The 21,379-nt window shown below is 40.1% G+C and overlaps 1 long non-coding RNA gene across 2 annotated transcripts; it reads right to left on the reverse strand.

Moving 5' to 3' along the window:
* Positions 1–492: 492 nt before the first annotated feature.
* LOC145793654 (uncharacterized) lies at positions 493–6,703 on the reverse strand. 2 transcript variants are annotated; one of them, XR_014333910.1, is made up of 4 exons: positions 6,565–6,703; positions 2,398–2,436; positions 2,247–2,322; positions 493–758 (listed from the first exon to the last, which is right to left on the reverse strand). It is a non-coding gene; the product is annotated as an uncharacterized LOC145793654 (long non-coding RNA). The 2 variants fall into 2 exon arrangements; XR_014333909.1 differs by lacking the exon at positions 2,247–2,322 and having other exon boundaries at positions 534–758.
* Between the last annotated feature and the right edge of the window lie 14,676 nt (positions 6,704–21,379).

Consider the following 21,379-nt stretch of genomic DNA (forward strand, 5'->3'; position numbering starts at 1 on the left):
CTCCCCGGGGTGTTTAATGAATGAATAGGAAGTTGCGGGTTCATGCCCACTACCATTAGCTCATGGCTATTTCTTCTGGCGGGTAGAGCGCTCTTCTGGCAAGTACGCCGATGACGGGGGAAAGACAGAACGCCTGACTCAACTGTGCCCCTAGTTCATCATTTTAACCATTCTTTTCGTTTTGGTTTTTCTACTAAAACAATTTTGATCAAAATGAGAGTCGGATTAACGTACTTGTTCGATTTTTGATTTGAAAATCATGCAAGTCAAGCTGTAAGCACTGAGAATTTTCCTTTTTGGGTCCAAGACAATGGTCCAGTTTTGGAAAATGAAATAGTTTTCGAGAAAATAGTCAACCTGTCACGCCCCAAACTCGCCCCTAAAAGTTTGGGCATGACCACCTCAGAAAACAAACATAAAACCTGATGAATATAATCTACGGGGCCTGAACGGAAGCATTTAATAGTATATAATAGCAAACAAAAATAATAATAATAATAACAATATATCCATTGAGCTACTACTACCATGCCAGGATCACAAACAGAACATAATGCAGATAAATATACGGTGACGTGCACCTGAAGATAGCTATGTACATATACATATACGCCGATCTTAATAGACATTTAAGGTACAAATTAAAACTTAGTAAGACTCCATAACTTGAACGATCAACAGCTAAGAGCTTAGATACTCAGGGTTTGACAACTGGGTAACAAAAGCCACAGGTGAAGGTTGATCTCCAGGTTGAGTGCCTACAGAAACAAACATGAAATAGAGTGAGTGAAGCTCAGTGAATAATAACACATAACAATTCAATGCTCAACGTGAATTATAATCCATATCCGTGTGTTTATCAATAAAGAGGACATATGGTTTATTTGTTTCTGTATGCATAGCTAAGTATCTTTTTCAGAAAACTTGTCATATCTTGAACATTCGGGGTTTCATAGTGCATCTAGGCATTTTGGGGAAAATTATCCAGCAAGCATATCATATTATAACATATCATAAGTTCATAGCATTTTTCTCATTTCAGAAATTACTTACCATATGAAACATTTCGTAACTCCAAATATGGATTTCATCAAAGTCATTTATATTTTAAGTATCTTTTACGGAACGACCTTGAGCCTAATCTTAAACACAATGGCATTAAGCCCTTAACAGAACGGCTTGAAATCCTTAACAAAATGGCATGAAGCTCTTATCGAAACGGCATAAAGCCCTTGAAACACATTGGCATTAAAGCCCTGAAACATATGGCATAAAAGCGCTTGGAACATCTGGCACAATAGCCCCTTGAACATATGGCATAAAAGCCCTTGAAAGATGGCATGTAGCCCTTGAACATAGATTGGCATTAAGCCCTTGAACATATAGATATATGAACCCAAGAGGTGTCTCACACGGATTCTAGAGGTGACTCACGTCGTAGCACTTAGTTCCGTGTAGCACTTTGTTTCATACCAGAAAGGCATAAGCCCTTATCAGATTGGCATAAAGCCCATGTAATGGCATAAAGCTCGTGTAATGGCATAAAGCCCTTGTCTTACATGTATGAACTCAAGAGGTGGCTCGTACGGATTCTAGCGGTAACTCGCATTGCAGCACTTAGTTCCGTACAGCACTTTGTTTCATACTTCATACAAAATGGCCATTGGCCTCATGACTTTCACATATGTATGGACTCAAGAGGTGGCTCGTACGGATTCTAGAGGTAACTCGCATTGCAGTACTTAGTTCCGTACAGCACTTTGCTCCATACCAGAATTTCATAAGTCTTAAAGACCGAATCATCATATCATGTCTTAGCATAACATAATTGGAACAGTAATAGAAATAATTCCAGTTTTCGTAGAATACCTTTATGTAATAATGCCCATAAATTTCCCATAGCTGGGTTACAAATTAATACAGGTGTCTCGCAGACAACTGAATAATAATAATAACAACTGTTAACTGAGGCCACATATATCATTACCATATGCTTAATAAGGACAGAATAACCCACATCCTAACGTGAGTCCCATAAGAATGTTACACATTTGCATGTTTGTCATAGGTTCTTAACGACCTTAGGTCCATATGTATCACAATGGAATAATCTTAGTTTCATACAGATACTTGGTTTAAAGATGAACATAATTCCATATATTCATTCAGTAACGACGTGGTTTGCTTATAAATAACAGAGAATTATTATTCGTTATTAACAGAACATAGTCATTTCAAAGTCATACCAATATATGCCAATCTTTCAACGTTCACATTGACTTTCACTCATCATAATTGTTCATGTAACATGTTCGTGTAACACTTACAAGAAACAGAGCGTTAGTGATAATAATCATCAATAATAAATAAAATGTACATCTCCGTACTATTACTCACAGTGCATTGGTGGAGCATCTATTCCTCCCGAAGCGTGTCCTACACACATATGATGTCACACATTAATTCTTTAAATCATTTCCCCTAATTTCCTTTCTCAATTTAACATGATTTATAATGCCCATAACAAGGTTCATTCGTAAATTTTTAACAGTATTTCAAAACATCTCAAAAATCCAACTCAACTTGTACATGCATAATTTAACCCACCAATTCCATGATTCTATTGTCAATTTGGGCAAAATCATTATTTATCATCACAAATTAACCTAGGGTTTCAAGAAAATATAGGGTTTTCCATAAAAAAAATACAAACTTCTCATACCATGACCTTACATCCCAATTTTCTCCTTAATTATACATCTATGGGTCATATCTCACCACCTTAACTCATCAATTGAACCTTCCATGCTTCAAACCCGAAATTCCCAAATCTCATAATTTCCTCCATATGCTCAAAATGAAAATTTGTACATTTATACAATGAAAATACCTCAAATCTAACCATGGATGTAAGTATTGAAGAGAAATAGAACCCCTACCTCAATAATCAAGCAAAAGAGTGAGCTTGGAAAGAAGCCTTCGCAAATCCAAGTTCCAATCGGGTAAAAACATTAATCCTCCCTTGTTCTTCATCCTTGATGCCAAAAACCATGGTGGATCGTGATCAAAGTAAAGGAATTCAAGGGTTTGGGGGCTAGGGTTTCGGACATGGAAGAGAGGAAGGAAGAGGAAAGAAGAAAAACATCTAAAATGATCCAAAATCCCGTTTTTAAAGCTGCTGGTCCGAAAAACCCGCTCGAGCGCGCATCTTCACGCTCGAGCGTACATGCATTTAGCACAGATGTCAAAACTTCAAATAGGCATAATTCTCCCATCCGGACTCCGTTTTAAGTCGTTCTTGTGGTCAAATTGAAGCCCCGAAAATAAGCTTTCCAATGGTTCCAACCTCACATCCAAATTCAAAGTGTGGAAAAAGAAAAGGGCAAAAGAGTGACGGTTGATCGTAGACAAAATATTCAAACTAAAGTTTTTGATCCAATCTTACTCTACCATCATATTACCACCACAATCAAGACCCCAAAATAAAATAACGAGGTTCCAAATACACCACTACAATGTCAAGGGAAATCTTACTTCTCACGCTCGAGCGTCGCTTCAACTGCTCGAGCGTGCACAGACCAATAAAGCAGTCCGCTTGAGCGTCAACTTCTCCGCTCGAGCGGAGATTCACAACTCCCAGAATTTCAGGCCGTCTGCAAAATTGCTGAGAACCCCAAAAGTCCGCTCGAGCGTCAAATCCTCCGCTCGAGCGGAGGGAAAAATTCTGGGTCGTCACATCCTTCCCTCCTTAAGAAATTTCGTCCTCGAAATTGAAGAAACCAAATAGAAGACAATTCAAACATAAACGGAAACACACTCTGTAATGTTCCAAAACTAGATCCACACTTGGGATAGGAAAGGATCACCAATACTTTCGATCGACACACACACATCAGAATTTCAACGGGTAAGGAGCAACACTAACCATTTATAATCCTAAAGTCCATAACAACTTCTCAATTAACAACAAATTTTCAATTACACTTCACTTAGCGGCATCACCAATTCTTTATTCCACTTGACATTTAAAAGAACAACAGTGAAGACCATCATACAATTACTCCTTAAAGACAATTACATAGAGGAGTTCCTACTTAACTTCAAGAGAGGCCAAACAAACATACCTTAAGCTTTAGGATTTCTATACCCTTTTCACTTTCTCATTTGCTCCCTAGAAGATCTATGTTCTTCTTTTCAACCCTTATTTCTTCCATACGTAAGAAGACTAAAGCATATCGGACAAAATCCAATCGTTAAATCATTCTGAAATTGAAATCTCACAAACATACTTAAGATTACATGAAAATTATGCTGATTACAGATACATAATCAATTTCAGATAATTAAACCTTTAAGGCTTCCAATTTCTTATTCAATTATTCCAAGTGTAACAGATATGTTTCTTGTTACACAGATAGGCATGCTTAAACATGGTTTCACTACTTAACCTTAATTGCTCAGGGGATTTCACCGTAAACATTTAAAAGTACAAAACAAGGACTGAAAAACATGATTCATAAATTCCTCCAGCATGCATTAATTTCAATCATAATGAAAGTACTCTCCACTAAGTCTCTAACTAGATCGGCCTAGCGTTAATAGTTCATAGGTACTTTTCATTAGAGAGTACACGTTCAAACTTATCCTGTCAAGTAATTCCTTAGGTGAATCTTATAATGCAATTTACTCGGTGGTACATAATCATTACGGTTACATATAGTTCCCAAAATAACTTAATTACATGGTTAGATTAAAATCCGATTATGCATCATTGAATCAGGTCTTAGAACCTACCAGATAAGGTTCTGTCTAAGAGGCACGATATATTCCATTCCAACAGTCACCAATACAGTGACAAGATTCAAGTCATATTCCATTTACGAAAACATATCAAAATCATATCGTTATGTGGATTCAAAACCATATATACTAGTTCTTGACAAGATCTGAATGATGGGAAGAAGAATCCCCAGTATAGATACCTGATTATGCCGTCATAAGTTCAAATCTGAATAATAAATACAACTATCAAAAACAAGACCAAAGATCGAATTCAAAGGCATACTTGACTAATCATTCATAACCGTAAGGTATAACATTTTCCTTGGCTAGCTCTTTTTCTTGTCATATACTTATAGTGGGTCAGCAAACGGTCATACAGAATTAGAGACCAGTCATCTGGCTCAATCAGTTAACATAAATAGAGTTTTCAGTTATTCCGCGTACATAGATTCTATCAAATCCATTCATAGGAGTATAAATCTCATTAAGGATACAGTAACCATAAGAATCACATCCTTCCAGAGTCCATATTATCAAACAACATATGCAATAGTATAACAAAGGAGTAATTCGATCTCGTAACATCAAAGTTCGTAATTCTTGGTAAGACGTAATTCTTGGTAAGATTAATTCAATATAGTCATAAATCAATTTGTAATCACGTAGTGAGTATTGTACAAAGTTGTCTAAACATGCAAGAGATGGTAAATGCCTAATACGCATCGCTAACCCATTTGCAAAATGGATTATTCCCATGTCCATTTGTTTTCACCGAAATCCACGATATTGTGCAGAACAGTTCACATCATAACTTCCTTATAGGTGATATAGGACAATGTCACAATATCTAACATTTGCATAGGTACACAGAAATATTTCACAGAAATGATTTCTCAATCTTAAGTCACTTAATATACAAAGGCAGGATTTGAATTCTTGCGGTAGCTTATCTATTTACCAATTATTTAGTTTGACTTCGACGTAGTCAATAGCTGCCCCTTTTTTTTTTTTTTTCGTGTAAGTAGACACGTGATGTGGGTGAGGTCCTTTATATCATTCAATCATTTCTTACAAGAAATCCTGATCGCAAATTACAGAATACACGTAAACAAACCAGATTACAGACTTCAGATCACATATCACGGATTCCATAATCAAATCCCGATTACACATAAACGAAACAGATAAATAGAAACATATTCACACATATTTTTAATTATCCTTGAATCAGAAACAGAAATCAGAGTTTATGCTTGATCATAATCCACCCGTACAAGACCGTCGGTGGCACCATCCGTACAAGACCGTCGATGGCAAAACACATCTTGTAACATACTGAAACCACGGTATTCTTACCCCCGGGCAAGGGCCTTATACTAAGGATGCCATGAATATTTTTACATATATGGATCATCATTCCTTAATTCGTAATTTAACATATCAGAAAATAAAGCATTGCTTGTCATATCATGTCATTGTCATGTGCTTAACAAAATAGGACAATTCACTTCTTATGTAGGTCACTGTATACATAACTTTCTCTTACAGTTGGTCATACGTAACATGATTCAACTATTATACAAGACACAACTTATCAAAGTACGTATCACAATATTTTATTTTTTTTCTATCATTGGTCCAAACAGTACCATGACAAGGAAGACATAACTGTATCATAAATATTTCATACTTAGTGTTTAGGCAATTTGCAAGTCATCTAAATAAATGATAGATAACTATCAGTTCAAAATAACAACCAAAAATTGCATGTGCCTTACTTACCAATCTCTTTCCCTTTTCATTTTGTCTAACCAACCCGAGGTGATCCTCTATCCTTATTTCCGCCATGCTCTACACAACAATCAATCACAATATATACACAAGGAATGTACAATAAACATGGCTCATAATCGTTAACGTGAACAAATTACATTTACCGTTGCTATCAGTCTTTTCGTATGTACTAAGGATGTCATGCATGAAGCCTACGTCTTTTCTAGACATCCTACAGCTCAATGGATCCGTGTGTGAGATAGCAACTCGTGCTCTGATACCACTTGTCACGCCCCAAACTCGCCCCTAAAAGTTAGGGCATGACCACCTCAGAAAACAGACATAAAACCTGATGAATATAATCTACGGGGCCTGAACGGAAGCATTTAATAGTATATAATAGCAAAAAAAAAAAAATAATAATAATAACAATATATCCATTGAGCTACTACTACCATGCCAGGATCACAAACAGAACATAATGCAGATAAATATACGGTGACGTGCACCTGAAGATAGCTATGTACATATACATATACGCCGATCTTAACAGACATTTAAGGTACAAATTGAAACTTAGTACGACTCCATAACTTGAACGATCAACAGCTAAGAGCTTAGATACTCAGGGTTTGACAACTGGGTAACAAAAGCCACAGGTGAAGGTTGATCTCCAGGTTGAGTGCCTACAGAAACAAACATGAAATAGTGTGAGTCAAGCTCAGTGAATAATAACACATAACAATTCAATGCTCAATGTGAATTATAATCCATATCCGTGTGTTTATCAATAAAGAGGACATATGGTTTATTTGTTTCTGTATGCATAGCTAAGTATCTTTTTCAGAAAACTTGTCATATCTTGAACATTCGGGGTTTCATAGTGCATCTAGGCATTTTGGGGAAAATTATCCAGCAAGCATATCATATTATAACATATCATAAGTTCATAGCATTTTTCTCATTTCAGAAATTACTTACCATATGAAACATTTCGTAACTCCAAATATGGATTTCATCAAAGTCATTTATATTTTAAGTATCTTTTACGGAACGGCCTTGAGCCTAATCTTAAACACAATGGCATTAAGCCCTTAACAGAACAGCTTGAAATCCTTAACAAAATGGCATGAAGCTCTTATCGAAACGGCATAAAGCCCTTGAAACACATTGGCATTAAAGCCCTGAAACATATGGCATAAAAGCCCTTGGAACATCTGGCACAATAGCCCCTTGAACATATGGCATAAAAGCCCTTGAAAGATGGCATGTAGCCCTTGAACATAGATTGGCATTAAGCCCTTGAACATATAGATATATGAACCCAAGAGGTGTCTCACACGGATTCTAGAGGTGACTCACGTCGTAGCACTTAGTTCCGTGTAGCACTTTGTTTCATACCAGAACGGCATAAGCCCTTATCAGATTGGCATAAAGCCCATGTAATGGCATAAATCCCGTGTAATGGCATAAAGCCCTTGTCTTACATGTATGAACTCAAGAGGTGGCTCGTACGGATTCTAGTGGTAACTCGCATTGCAGCACTTAGTTCTGTACAGCACCTTGTTTCATACTTCATACAAAATGGCCATTGGCCTCATGACTTTCACATATGTATGGACTCAAGAGGTGGCTCGTACGGATTCTAGAGGTAACTCGCATTGCAGTACTTAGTTTCGTACAGCACTTTGCTCCATACCAGAATTTCATAAGTCTTAAAGACCGAATCATCATATCATGTCTTAGCATAACATAATTGGAACAGTAATAGAAATAATTCCAGTTTTCGTAGAATACCTTTATGTAATAATGCCCATAAATTTCCCATAGCTGGGTTACAAATTAATACAGGTGTCTCGCAGACAACTGAATAATAATAATAACAACTGTTAACTGAGGCCACATATATCATTACCATATGCTTAATAAGGACAGAATAACCCACATCCTAACGTGAGTCCCATAAGAATGTTACACATTTGCATGTTTGTCATAGGTTCTTAACGACCTTAGGTCCATATGTATCACAATGGAATAATCTTAGTTTCATACAGATACTTGGTTTAAAGATGAACATAATTCCATATATTCATTCAGTAACGACGTGGTTTGCTTATAAATAACAGAGAATTATTATTCGTTATTAACAGAACATAGTCATTTCAAAGTCATACCGATATATGCCAATCTTTCAACGTTCACATTGACTTTCACTCATCATAATTGTTCATGTAACATGTTCGTGTAACACTTACAAGAAACAGAGCGTTAGTGATAATAATCATCAATAATAAATAAAATGTACATCTCCGTACTATTACTCACAGTGCATTGGTGGAGCATCTATTCCTCTCGAAGCGTGTCCTACACACATATGATGTCACACATTAATTCTTTAAATCATTTCCCCTAATTTCCTTTCTCAATTTAACATGATTTATAATGCCCATAACAAGGTTCATTCGTAAATTTTTAACAGTATTTCAAAACATCTCAAAAATCCAACTCAACTTGTACATGCATAATTTAACCCACCAATTCCATGATTCTATTGTCAATTTGGGCAAAATCATTATTTATCATCACAAATTAACCTAGGGTTTCAAGAAAATATAGGGTTTTCCATAAAAAAAATACAAACTTCTCATACCATGACCTTACATCCCAATTTTCTCCTTAATTATACATCTATGGGTCATATCTCACCACCTTAACTCATCAATTGAACCTTCCATGCTTCAAACCCAAAATTCCCAAATCTCATAATTTCCTCCATATGCTCAAAATGAAAATTTGTACATTTATACAATGAAAATACCTCAAATCTAACCATGGATGTAAGTATTGAAGAGAAATAGAACCCCTACCTCAATAATCAAGCAAAAGAGTGAGCTTGGAAAGAAGCCTTCGCAAATCCAAGTTCCAATCGGGTAAAAACATTAATCCTCCCTTGTTCTTCATCCTTGATGCCAAAAACCATGGTGGATCGTGATCAAAGTAAAGGAATTCAAGGGTTTGGGGGCTAGGGTTTCGGACATGGAAGAGAGGAAGGAAGAGGAAAGAAGAAAAACATCTATAATGATCCAAAATCCCGTTTTTAAAGCTGCTGGTCCAAAAAACCCGCTCGAGCACACATCTTCACGCTCGAGCGTACATGCATTCAGCACAGATGTCAAAACTTCAAATAGGCATAATTCTCCCATCCGGACTCCGTTTTAAGTCGTTCTTATGGTCAAATTGAAGCCCCAAAAATAAGCTTTCCAATGGTTCCAACCTCACATCCAAATTCAAAGTGTGGAAAAATAAAAGGGCAAAAGAGTGACGGCTGATCATAGACCAAATATTCAAACTAAAGTTTTTGATCCAATCTTACTCTACCATCATATTACCACCACAATCAAGACCCCAAAATAAAATAACGAGGTTCCAAATACACCACTACAATGTCAAGGGAAATCTTACTTCTCACGCTCGAGCGTCGCTTCAACTGCTCGAGCGTGCACAGACCAATAAAGCAGTCCGCTCGAGCGTCAACTTCTCCGCTCGAGCGGAGATTCACAACTCCCAGAATTTCAGGCCGTCTGCAAAATTGCTGAGAACCCCAAAAGTCCGCTCGAGCGTCAAATCCTTCGCTCGAGCGGAGGAAAAAATTCTGGGTCGTCACACAACCTCAGTAAAAATTTTCAAAAACTATTTTTCAAAACAATCAATGCTCAACGGGCATGGAACTTACTCTTTGAGATGCGCAACCTCGGATCGGAGGCAATGGAAAATTGCCCCTGGTTTGAAAGGGGGTGGAAGGCAACGGAAAGTTGCCCCTTGTTCGGATGATGCCGCAGCAGTCCACAAACAGTCTTCATTGGCGGTGATCGAACTCTCGGACACAGAGATGACGAAGACGGTCACAACAAATATATGGACACTGTCACCTTGGAAGGTGTTGGCAACTGGACTTTGGGATGAAATTGAAACCATTGCATGGACTGAGACGCTATGACAGCGTTGGGGGCTGGACTTCATGATGAAGTTGCCTACGTATCCCAAACATGGGAATCAAGCTTCACGTAGTTCCGGTTAAGGTACACTCGGGTATTTTAACCTTCACTTTTCTGGCTCTAACTTTTGCCAAGGCGCCCGATGCGGGTTTTCGACCTTGTGAGCTTCTTTTTATTCTGTTTTTTTGATTTCTTTTTGTTCATTTCTTTTCGCATTTATTTTTTCATTGTTATATTTTTTTGCTTCTTTTTTTTTGTGTTTTTTTTGTATTTTTCTCTTGCTCTAACTTTTGCCTGGGTCGCTCTTCCGGGTTTTCGGCCCAGCGAGCCTCTCAAGGGTAAAAGTGTAACAAGTCCATGCCAAATGGTTTTTGAAGTTGAAGCCTCTCCATGTCTATGAGAACGGCTATTGCCCTGATTTGCTGAAGAATCCATCATGGCTGCTCCACAAGCTTCTTCGGGTGAGATCTGATCTTCTTGATTCAATTTCGGCGCCTCTTGGTCGAGGGCTGCTTCAAGACTGGCCACACGGGCCTCCTCTGACAGTTGACTGTTGGATGTTCTGAACGGGTTTAAGGTTTGAAAGCGAACAGTTTGAATCTTGAGGCTGAGAGCGATCCTAGGCTGCACAATCTCAAGAGCGGTTCCACACGGGTCTTCACAGGGCCGCGTAAAACATTTGTTTTTGAAAGTTTTTAAGAAAGCGACGAATCGCTCGCGCCGAAGATAGTGTGGAACCAATCTGGATCAAGCCAGGATTCTTCTCAGTACTCATGCCGACAAGCATGGTTTCAATCATTAAAAGGCTTAGCACGTCTCTCTTTCTTTCAAAATGATCAAAGTTTTGCAAAACCCGAGGAATTCCTTCCTTTTTGTTTTTATCACCGTAGTGCTCAAAAGAGGTTTTTGAAAAACTTAGGTTAATACAATGAGTTTGACACGCAGGAGAGCAGGCGAGATGTACTGTCAGCCCATTCAAATCCTCTGGCACTTATACTGAAAGCAAGCACGAAAGTGAGATAGCAACAGCTGTTTCATTCAGATTTGTTGGTGTGACTGGTCCCTCGGTAGAAACAGACTCAAAAACAAAAACAGGTAATTACAAGACAAAACGGTGTTCGAGGCAACAACCCCAGAATCACCTGGTATTCTATACAAAAAGGGGGACTGACTCGCTACAACAAGACAGACCCTTTAAGCAAAAAGACTGACTCAAGACAAAGAGACAGACTCAAAACAAAAGACTGACTTGATACCCAAGCCAGGATTTACAAAGCTAGCGTTTACAACCACTCAAAAATGCATGCCAGACGCCACATTCAAAATACATCCAGATGCCGCCCGCAGGTGGGTCACCTTCTGATTACATACTCGCAGTATCTGTGTCCTCAAAGTCCAATAACTGGGTAGTAACGGACTTGGCTGAGGTAGGCGGGAGGATAACCTCGTTGTCAATCAAATCTTGGACCTCATGACGGAGGCAGAAGTAATTGTCGGTGGCATGGCCTGTTTGCTGGTGGTACGCGCAGTACTGAGCAGCATCATGCGTGGCAGGGAGATTCTTCGGGAGAGGCCGAGGCTCCAAGGGTTTAAGGTGCCCCCTCTCGGCAAGGATCTGAAGTGCCTTGGACAAAGGCATATAGAGAGCATGAAAGGTCCTGCGCCCCCGGGGCAGGTACTTTTGAGCGCCCATACTAGCTGCACAGGCGAAAGGGTCGGCAGGCGCCACCTTGGCTTTCTGATCTTTCTCGGGTGCAGGAGCGGGAATAGGAGGAACTGTCTTGGCATGACGGGGCCTATCCTGATTTTCTAGCTGGCTTGAACTACCCTCAGGTGGAGTGGGGAAAGCATCCTCCACAGTCTTTGCCACAACTGCGGATATCTGTTGCTTGTTCATCCCCCCGGCTTTCAAAGCCTGGACTGCCCACAGCAGTTGTTCAATAGGATCGGCATCTGCCGTCATTTTGTCTTTTCCTCTGGCCTCAGCCTGGTCAAGGGTTTGGGTTGCTACTTCAGAGCAAAGCCCGGTTGTTGCTGACATGTCGTGGCTGTAGCTGGAATCCACCTCTGGTTGGCTGAGCTCTATCACAATCCGCCCCAGCAGCGGGGGCTCCTGTGGTATGAAATTCCCGGCATGCGGTGCCGCTGGGGGTGAAGCTGACATTCCGTAGGCGAGATCCGCCACAGACCTTTGGAGATCACCTACCATCCCTATCAGCTCAAATGCAGTAGGCTCGCGAGCCTGGTATAACTGGGAAGCCCAAACCGGGTGCACAACAGGCGACCTGGGCGGATGTGACACATCAATGCTGGCCTCACCTTGCGGGGTGATCCCTTGCTCTAATGCGGTTGTCATAACTACAATCTCTTCTGAATTCTGCGTCATCATTAGCCCTGCCGCGGCAAGGGGGACACTGGCTATTCTGTACCGGCTCTGGACACTCTGAACTGAAAGGAGAAACAAATAGCATTTCAGCCCAAAACGGATCAAACACTGGTATAGCTGAACAACTGTACTCTACTGCTGATCACTGTTCCCAGAAATCACTGTCCCAAAACTGAACCTGATACCCGCAGATAACTGATTCTCATAACTGACACTGATACCGGTGTCCTCAGGTCTGATACTCAAACTTGCAAACTGATATGCACTTTCTCTGTAGAGATACATTCTAAAAAGCACAAAGCAAGTAAAGAGAGCCAAAACACCCCTATGTTGGGGTAGGGTTTCCCTGTCCTATTTTGTCAGGAGCTAGGGTTTCACTATGCACGCAGCGGTTTCAAACAACTTAGCATCGGGTAAGCAACCTGTCCTAGTTTGGAATGGTCACTATGGATCCGAATATGCACTAGGTCGAATGGTCGAAAAGGGTCCCCCGGTAAACCGGGGTTTGTGTTCCCATACTGTCAGAGCCCATAACCGGTCAGCCTTATGGTCATGCCTTGACAAGACAAGCCTCCGGCAAACCGTTCAGGAATGGCAGATGGCAAACACTGTGTTCCTAGGCGCACCAATGCACATGCAATGCAAAGAAACACATAAGTGAAATCAAAACAGGATATCACGAGTTCGAGTCAAGCTTTCTAAAATTCCCCAGCAGAGTCGCCAGAAACTGTAGACGCGCCCGCGTGAGGCCTTCGCTACAGTTCGGACTCGATTTTTGTCACGGTTCTTAATCCGAACCAAAGAGTCCAAATCCGGCAAATCGTTTTGAGAAACAGATTTTTGAAAAGAAGTGCCAAACATGGACTGCTTTGCCAGATACAGAGTCGCCACCTAAATATTTTTTAATGGGGAAATTTAGGAAACCCTGACTCGGTGCCGAAGGCCACATGTCCATCATCACCGGAGTTGTCTCGGCTCGGGAGCTTGGGTACGATCGGGGAAGGTCAGCTATGAGCACCCCCTTTCGCCCGATCCGAAGACCGGCCTCTACTAACCATGATATCCGATTTTGAAAACGTTTATGTGTTCTTATTCCATTTATTAGCCTAGAATTACTATGTTATGCGCGCAGCAAACAAGTATAGACTAGATTGCCTAATTTGGAAACCAGCATTGCATATCCGTTTGTTTTGAAAAGCGCTTTGGAAATTGCTACTCGCAAGTAGGCTAAAATACGGATTTCAACGAGTTTTTCCAACTCAAACAATCCAACCTTCAACCACATGCATTCAAACAGTTTATCTCATATAAGCATTTAGCCACATGGTAAGCATGCTATCATGGCAACATTCACACGCATGCGAGATGCTAAAGCATAAATACTTACATCGTACTCCGTGCCAAAACAATAAACTAGTTAGCAAACATGCATGTCTTAGTTCATGTTAAGAATGACTAATGCAACGCATACAGGATGCAATTAGATAGGCTCGGCTTATCCTAAACATGGCATGTGAAATGCGATCAACTATCACATATTCAATTTTTGAATTGAAATACAGATGCAGTTAGCGTGATGTACCGAGCCTAATGCATGCAACACAAATGTATGAATGCACGCATGCATAGCATAAGGAGTGCTTATTTAAACGTGCCCTAATCTACCATCAAAGCAGGTAAATAAAAGGGAAGAAAGAAGTGGGGGTTGGAAGACATTCACACACTCACCCACACTTATTACAGATTTGCCCTCGTCCGGAGGGACCAAATAAATATTACAAATAATTAACTACGCAAGCTAATTAAATATTACAAATTGCCTAATCAACTAAGCAAATTAATTTAAGCTAAGAAAACTGATAAACTGCCTCGGGAAATGCGCCGCCATGCATAGGCTGCCTCTGTTTTCCTTCCTTCACTCCTCTGGAGGTTGTCAAAACCTCAGGACTGCTTCCTTGGACACTAGGGAATACCACCAGCTGAATGGAACCGTCACCGGCAGTGTGTCATGGCCATCGGCACAAAATGAAGCTGTCGGCAGAGAAGGGATTGCCGGTCGGCACTTAACACTGTCGGTCGGCAAAGTGTTCCTGCAGAATCTGTAATTGACAGCAACGGAGGGCAGGGCAAAGCATGGCAGCACAATTCAAAGCATATATGCACCATTCATGCCCCTTATCATGTTTGTGACTCAAAGGGGCATGTGTCTCGATCCTCGAACCACCAATCACGCATTTCCATGCATGATGGCCCAAGTGATCAAGTATGCAACTTCCATGTCAAATGAAATGCAAACCAATCAAACAAACTAGGGCCCAATTCCTATCATCAAGTCAAGGAACAAGGCATGCATGCAAGACGCAATGCAACCTAAGCATGCAAGCTAAGGATGCAACATGGCATGGCAAGGCACTTATGAAAGCATACAAGCAAACATGAGGCAATGCAAATGGATGAAAAGATGGACTTACACATGATTTAGGCAGCTCTAATTAGGCCTAAAACAAGGGCCAAAGTGCTATAATATGAGGGACCAAATACATACACACATGCACATAATTGAGAGCCAACACTTAAGCACAAATGGAGCAACTCTCAAACACAATTGAAAGAGGCAATCATGGACATATGGCATGCAACATAAGCATTAAAAATCATGTTAAAACATGGTGCCAAACCAAGCAATAAATCAAGCCAAACATGCAACAAATGGCCTAAGTGCTCAAAGCAAACCAATGGAGCATTGAACTACACTAAGCAAGACCAAACATGGCATGAAAAGAAGGATCAAAATCAGAGGTTTAGTATGTTAAAACAAAGCTAAGAACACAATGACATGACATCCTAAGGGCCTAAACATGGTGGCATGCATGAAGGCATGAACATGGAGCATGAGATGACAACCTTACAAGGCATTAAAGGGACCTCAAATGCAAGCTTACAAGCATACTATGAGGTCTGAAATGACATGGTGGATGGTCCCAAATCACCAAATCAATGCAAAAATGTCATGCTATACATGCACACACTTAAGGCCAACAAGCCAAAATGCAAAGGGGCTATATGATGCATGCCAAATCCGACCCAAACAACCATGGACAGACCTAAAACATGGCAAAACATGCACAAAATCTTCACAAGACTAAGCCTAAAACATGCTCCAACAAGGGCTAACAACCTAAGGCACATTGAGGCAATAACAAGGCATTACATGGTAGGTATGCTAAGCATGCATGGTGTACCAAAACCAAGTAAAAACAGAGGTATAATACAACATATTAAGCATGAAAAGCAGCCAAGACATGGTCAATACACACTTTAACATGATGCTCCCTCAAGAGGCCAAAAATGGTCCATTTTCAAGGACAACAAGGAGAGGGGGTGGCCCTCTCCTTTTGGAGACTTCAAGGCACCATCTCCACCACTGAAATCCCTCAAGATTTCAGTGGTGAAGAGGCCCAAACACCAAAGTCCCGAAACTAGCACAAAATAGCTCAAAATGAGGCCTTTCAAGGCCTAAGAGGGGTCAAACACCTCCAAACCACAAAACACTCTTAATAAACAATCAAGAGGACTAAAAAATAGAACTTTTTTATATTATACACCAAGCTCAAAAACGAATTTAAGACAGGTATAAATAAGGTACAAAAATGGGGTAAAAAGGGGTAAGGTTCTTACCCTTGAAGACCTCTTCAACAATGGTGCTCCAATGGTCCTCCTTAGCTTGAATCCAACACCAAAACACCAAAATCAGTCCCTTAGAACCTCAGTAGCTAAGTGAAGGTGAAACACTATGTGTTTGTGTGCAATAGTAAGACACAAACACACTAAAACACACACAAGAGGGAAAAAGAGAGAGATAATGTGTATCAAACCCTAACCCTAGAACTCAAACCCTAACAATGGTTGTCTAAGCTCTCCAAAATATCTCAAGTGTCTAACCCTTGCAACAAGAGACCAAGCCTCTCTATATAGAAGCTTATTGTCTTGTAAAGCTTACAAGACAAGCTTCCAAGAGAGAGATCTCTCCATACACGTGTATGGAGGGGAGAAAAAAGCAAGACAGCTGTCTTAAAATATCTGCAAAAGCAGATGCACAGTAATCGGCCGGCCAAAAATGCCATTTTGACAAAAAAGAGTGCCGACCGGCAGAAAATAGTGTTGACCGGCAACAAATAGTGCCGGCCGACAATATACATTGCCGGTGGAAGCAAAAACCAGTCGGTGGACTCTAGCCACTACCGGTGGTGAGTGGGGATGCCTCACAATACATTCCCTGCCCCTCCAAGGCAAAACACAAGTGTTTGGTGTGAAACCAAACACTAAACGGTCGAGTTCGGGGATCCCGAGGCAAGGCGCGCGAGCCAAGACCTCCGGGAACTCCAAACGAACACAAACATGGATAATCACCGAGTGTTCAAACGGTGACGTCCAAGTCTTGAGGACGGTCAAAAATGGGGTGTCTACAATATGGTGAGCATAAAGCCCAGTAGGAAATTCTTAACAAAGTATATACATTTTATACAAGTCTCAAGAGATGAAATGCACATGCCAGGCTATCTCCTTTTTGAAGATAAATCACAATTTTCATCTTTTAAAAACCATCATGTTTAATGATGTCATGCAATTTCAATTGTTCAAAATTTATCAATTTAATTCAAGGGGCGGTAAATACAACTCTGCTAATCCCTAGGTCGGTGTCTGCAAGTAGACTATACAAGTACTACCAATTTGTCATTTTTACCAGCATTGACTGAAAGGCTCGACACCTCGAATCTGTCATTTTTACCAGTATTAACTGGAAGGCTCGACACCTATTCAATTTCATCTACACCACCTGTCAAGACTTACCACCGTATTTACCCCAAAACCAATTCATGGAAACTTGTTTCTCAACATTCTTTTCTCAATGCAAGTTTCCAAATCAACTTTCAAAGTTTAATGTAATCAAATGAATTGATATGCCAATAACACAAGATGAATATAAATATTTTTATTCCAATTCATCATCCAAGGAATAACACAATTCCCTCTTCTCAAGTATTCTTAACAATTGGTCATTTCAAGACTATTTCAACATTTTGAACAATAATTTCCAAAATGAACAACAATTCTCATATTCCCTGAAATTCATCATTTATATAAATATAAATAATAAATTTTCCAAACATCCATTTATTTTGACACACAAAATAAATGTAACAATATCATTCATGGATTTTCAGTCTCTTAAAAAAAAATCTCCAAATTCTAGGTTTTCTCACCAAAACTATACAACTCAAATCTTTTGAAAGAAAACTTTCCAAACTCATCTTTTCTTCAATCAACGAAGATCAAAAACCTATAAGATCATTTTAAAAGAACAAGAGACGAACCCACTTTCGAAATCGCTCAACTTCTTGAATTAACAATCAATTTTCAAAGCTATCGAAGGATGATTTCGAAAATCATCTAGATCTTGCAAATATATATATATATATATATAACTCTAAGAAAATCCCTACCTCAAGCTTTGAAGAAGAAATGAGATGAAACCCCCAAAATCAATGGTGTCCAAACTCGATCTTCACCGCACACAACAAAGTCCTCGAGGAGCTAACCAACTTTGATGAAGAACTTAGGTACAAATCCCAAAGGTTTTGAAGAAACCAAACATCTTGTGAGGTTTTTGGTAGGAAATGTAGAGAGAAGGGAGAGGAAATGTTTTTAGAGAGAGAGATATATACAAAAGTGATGTGAAGTATCAGATTCACGAACTGATATAATACATGGTCCGCTCGAGCGTGGAAAGCCCCGCTCGAGCATCAAATACGCTATCCCAGTATTTTTGCAGATAGGTTAAACTTTTGAAACTAAACATTCTCCACTCGAGCGCATAAACGGCTGCTCGAGTAGACAAGCAACTTCTAATGCATTTTGCATTTTTGTTTTGGGGCGCTGCCCTTCAACCCTGCTAGGGCGCTGCCTTAGGACCCGCCAAGGGGCGTTGCCCCATGGACCCCCGTGAGCTGACCGGGAGCTCGATCCCTGCCAGGGCACTGCCCTTGGACCTTCCAAGGAGCGCTGCCCCCTGGACCCCCGTGAGCTGACTAGGCAGCTCGACCCCTGAACGGCCCAGTCGAAGTGGCAAAACATGAAAGAAGGATCGAAACTGGGATCGCTATATTTCTTCTCTCTCTCTCTCTCTCTTCAATTTTTTTCGGTTACTCTCAATCCAATGGGGAAGAAGAGAGAAGACATTGAAAAGATTGAAGAAAAAGATGGTCTCGAGTGGTTTAGATCACAAAACCGTAATTTTAACAATTTTCTAGACCCAACCATTCCTGAAAACCACCGACATGTGTCTTCGGCGAGTCTCTTTTCGCCAGAAAACCATGTTCACAGGTCATATTTTCCTAAAAACCACCAGTTTCCTTATCTGGAAAACCGTTATTCGGGAATCAATCCTTACCAATACTGTCCTATCACTTTTCCAAATACCACAGTTTGTGGCAACATTTGGAATTCTTGATGTTGAATTCAGTCACCTCAATCTCTCAAACCCTTCTCGGCCCTCTCCATTTCCGCCTCCATCATCATCATCGTCCCGTAACAACTTCTCGCCGATTGATCCATATTATTCATATTCCCAGTATGATGAGAATTTGCAGAGAATGAGAGTTTAGTCCGCAGTAAGGGGACAAATGGGTTTGAATCAATTCAACAATGGAAGGCCAACAACAACAAACAATCCTCCTTGCTCGAACCAAAATGGGTATGATTTCAACACACCTTACTATGATGTAGCTTCAAATAATTCGAATCGAAATGGATTTAGGCTAAGATCGAATGGATTTAGAGGCAATGATTTGCAGAATCTAGCTCCAACCTTGATGGAACTAAGGGGTATAGTATTTTTGGTGGCCAAGGATAAGCGTGGTTGTCTTTACTTGCTAAAGAAGATTGAGTAGGCTAACCCTGTGGAGATTGAGATGTTGTTCTTTGAGCTAAAAGATCATGTTCACAAGTTAATGGTACATCAGTTTGGGAATTCTCTCATTCAGAAGTTTTTTGGAGTTTGTAATTCAAATCAGATTACTCAAATTCTTCATGACCATATGTTGTGACACACATGGGTATGTTTTTTCTAGTTTCCCTACTTCTATATATTTTTTATGATTTATTCTTTTTTGCTGTTTTATACTTGTCGGGTGATAAATCTGTTAAAAAAATCAAAACTTTAAAGATTGTTAGTAATCGAAGTGAACTGTGTTTAGAGGTTTAAAACAATTGAAATAAGATTTAAAACAACCATAAATTTGTTACAAACATCAAAGCTTGAAATAGATCAAAGGCTAGAACTAAAGCTGAGAGACAATTTATGGTCATGTCGGACCATTGTAGAAACTGGCTGAAACTAATGCCAGAACAGTTTAAGGTTATGTCAGACTGTTGGAGAAACTAGCTGGAACTAATGCCGAGAGACAGTTTATGGTCATGTCGGACCATTATAAAAACTGGCTGAAACTAATGCCAGGATAATTTAAGGTTATGTCGGACTGTTGAAGAAACTGGCTGGAACTAATGTCGAGAGACAATTTATGGTCATGTCGGACCATTGTAGGAGCTAACCAGAATCAATGTCAGGACAGTTTAAAGGGGTCACGCCGGACCGATGTAAGAGCTAATCGGAATCAATGTCGAGACAGTTTGAAGGGGTCATACCGGACCGATGTAGGAGCTAACTAGAATCAATGTCGGGACAGTTTAAAGGGGTCATGCCAGACCGATGTAGAGAACTGGATGTTAAACCAGTAAGCGTGGCACGCACATAACTTATGACGTGGTGTTGAACGATGATGGCAACATATAATTGTGTGTGCTAGGGGACAGCTTGGATTGTGTGCCAAAGGGGATGGCTTGGGTTGTGCGCCAGAGGGGGTAGCTTGGATTGTGCGCTAGGGGGGGCGGCTTGGGTGGTGCGCCAAAGAGGGCAGCTTGGGTGGTTCGCATAGTGTATAACCATGCTTACCATGATATAGGTATAATACCCCCCTCAAACTCAAATAGGTTTGAAGCTAGAAACCTATTTGAGGTTGAAATGAAGGAAAATACAGAGTGGAGCAGAAGCACAAAATATATATGTATATATGATAGAGATATTTGAGTAGGAATAAACCAGTGGGAAAAGGAAGAGATCACCACGAAGCGATATTGATAGGAAAATATGACAATGAAATGGGTTGAGGTCCAGCCAGCGGCCAAGGCGAGGCTGCCGCCTGCTGATGAAGTGAAAATACTAGGTTCTTAACATAGCTCTGATACCATGTTAAAATAGTAGAGAGAGAGAAAATAGTATGTATTGTATTGCATATATTGTATTCAATGGTAGAAGGCCTATATATAGGCTGAGAAAAAGTATCCTACTAGAAATCTAACTATGAGAAAGAGTATCCTATAAGAG

The sequence above is a fragment of the Camellia sinensis genome, chromosome 1 (genome assembly GCF_055761805.1).
Source record: "Camellia sinensis isolate YWXY chromosome 1, ASM5576180v1, whole genome shotgun sequence".
Lineage (NCBI taxonomy): Eukaryota > Viridiplantae > Streptophyta > Magnoliopsida > Ericales > Theaceae > Camellia > Camellia sinensis.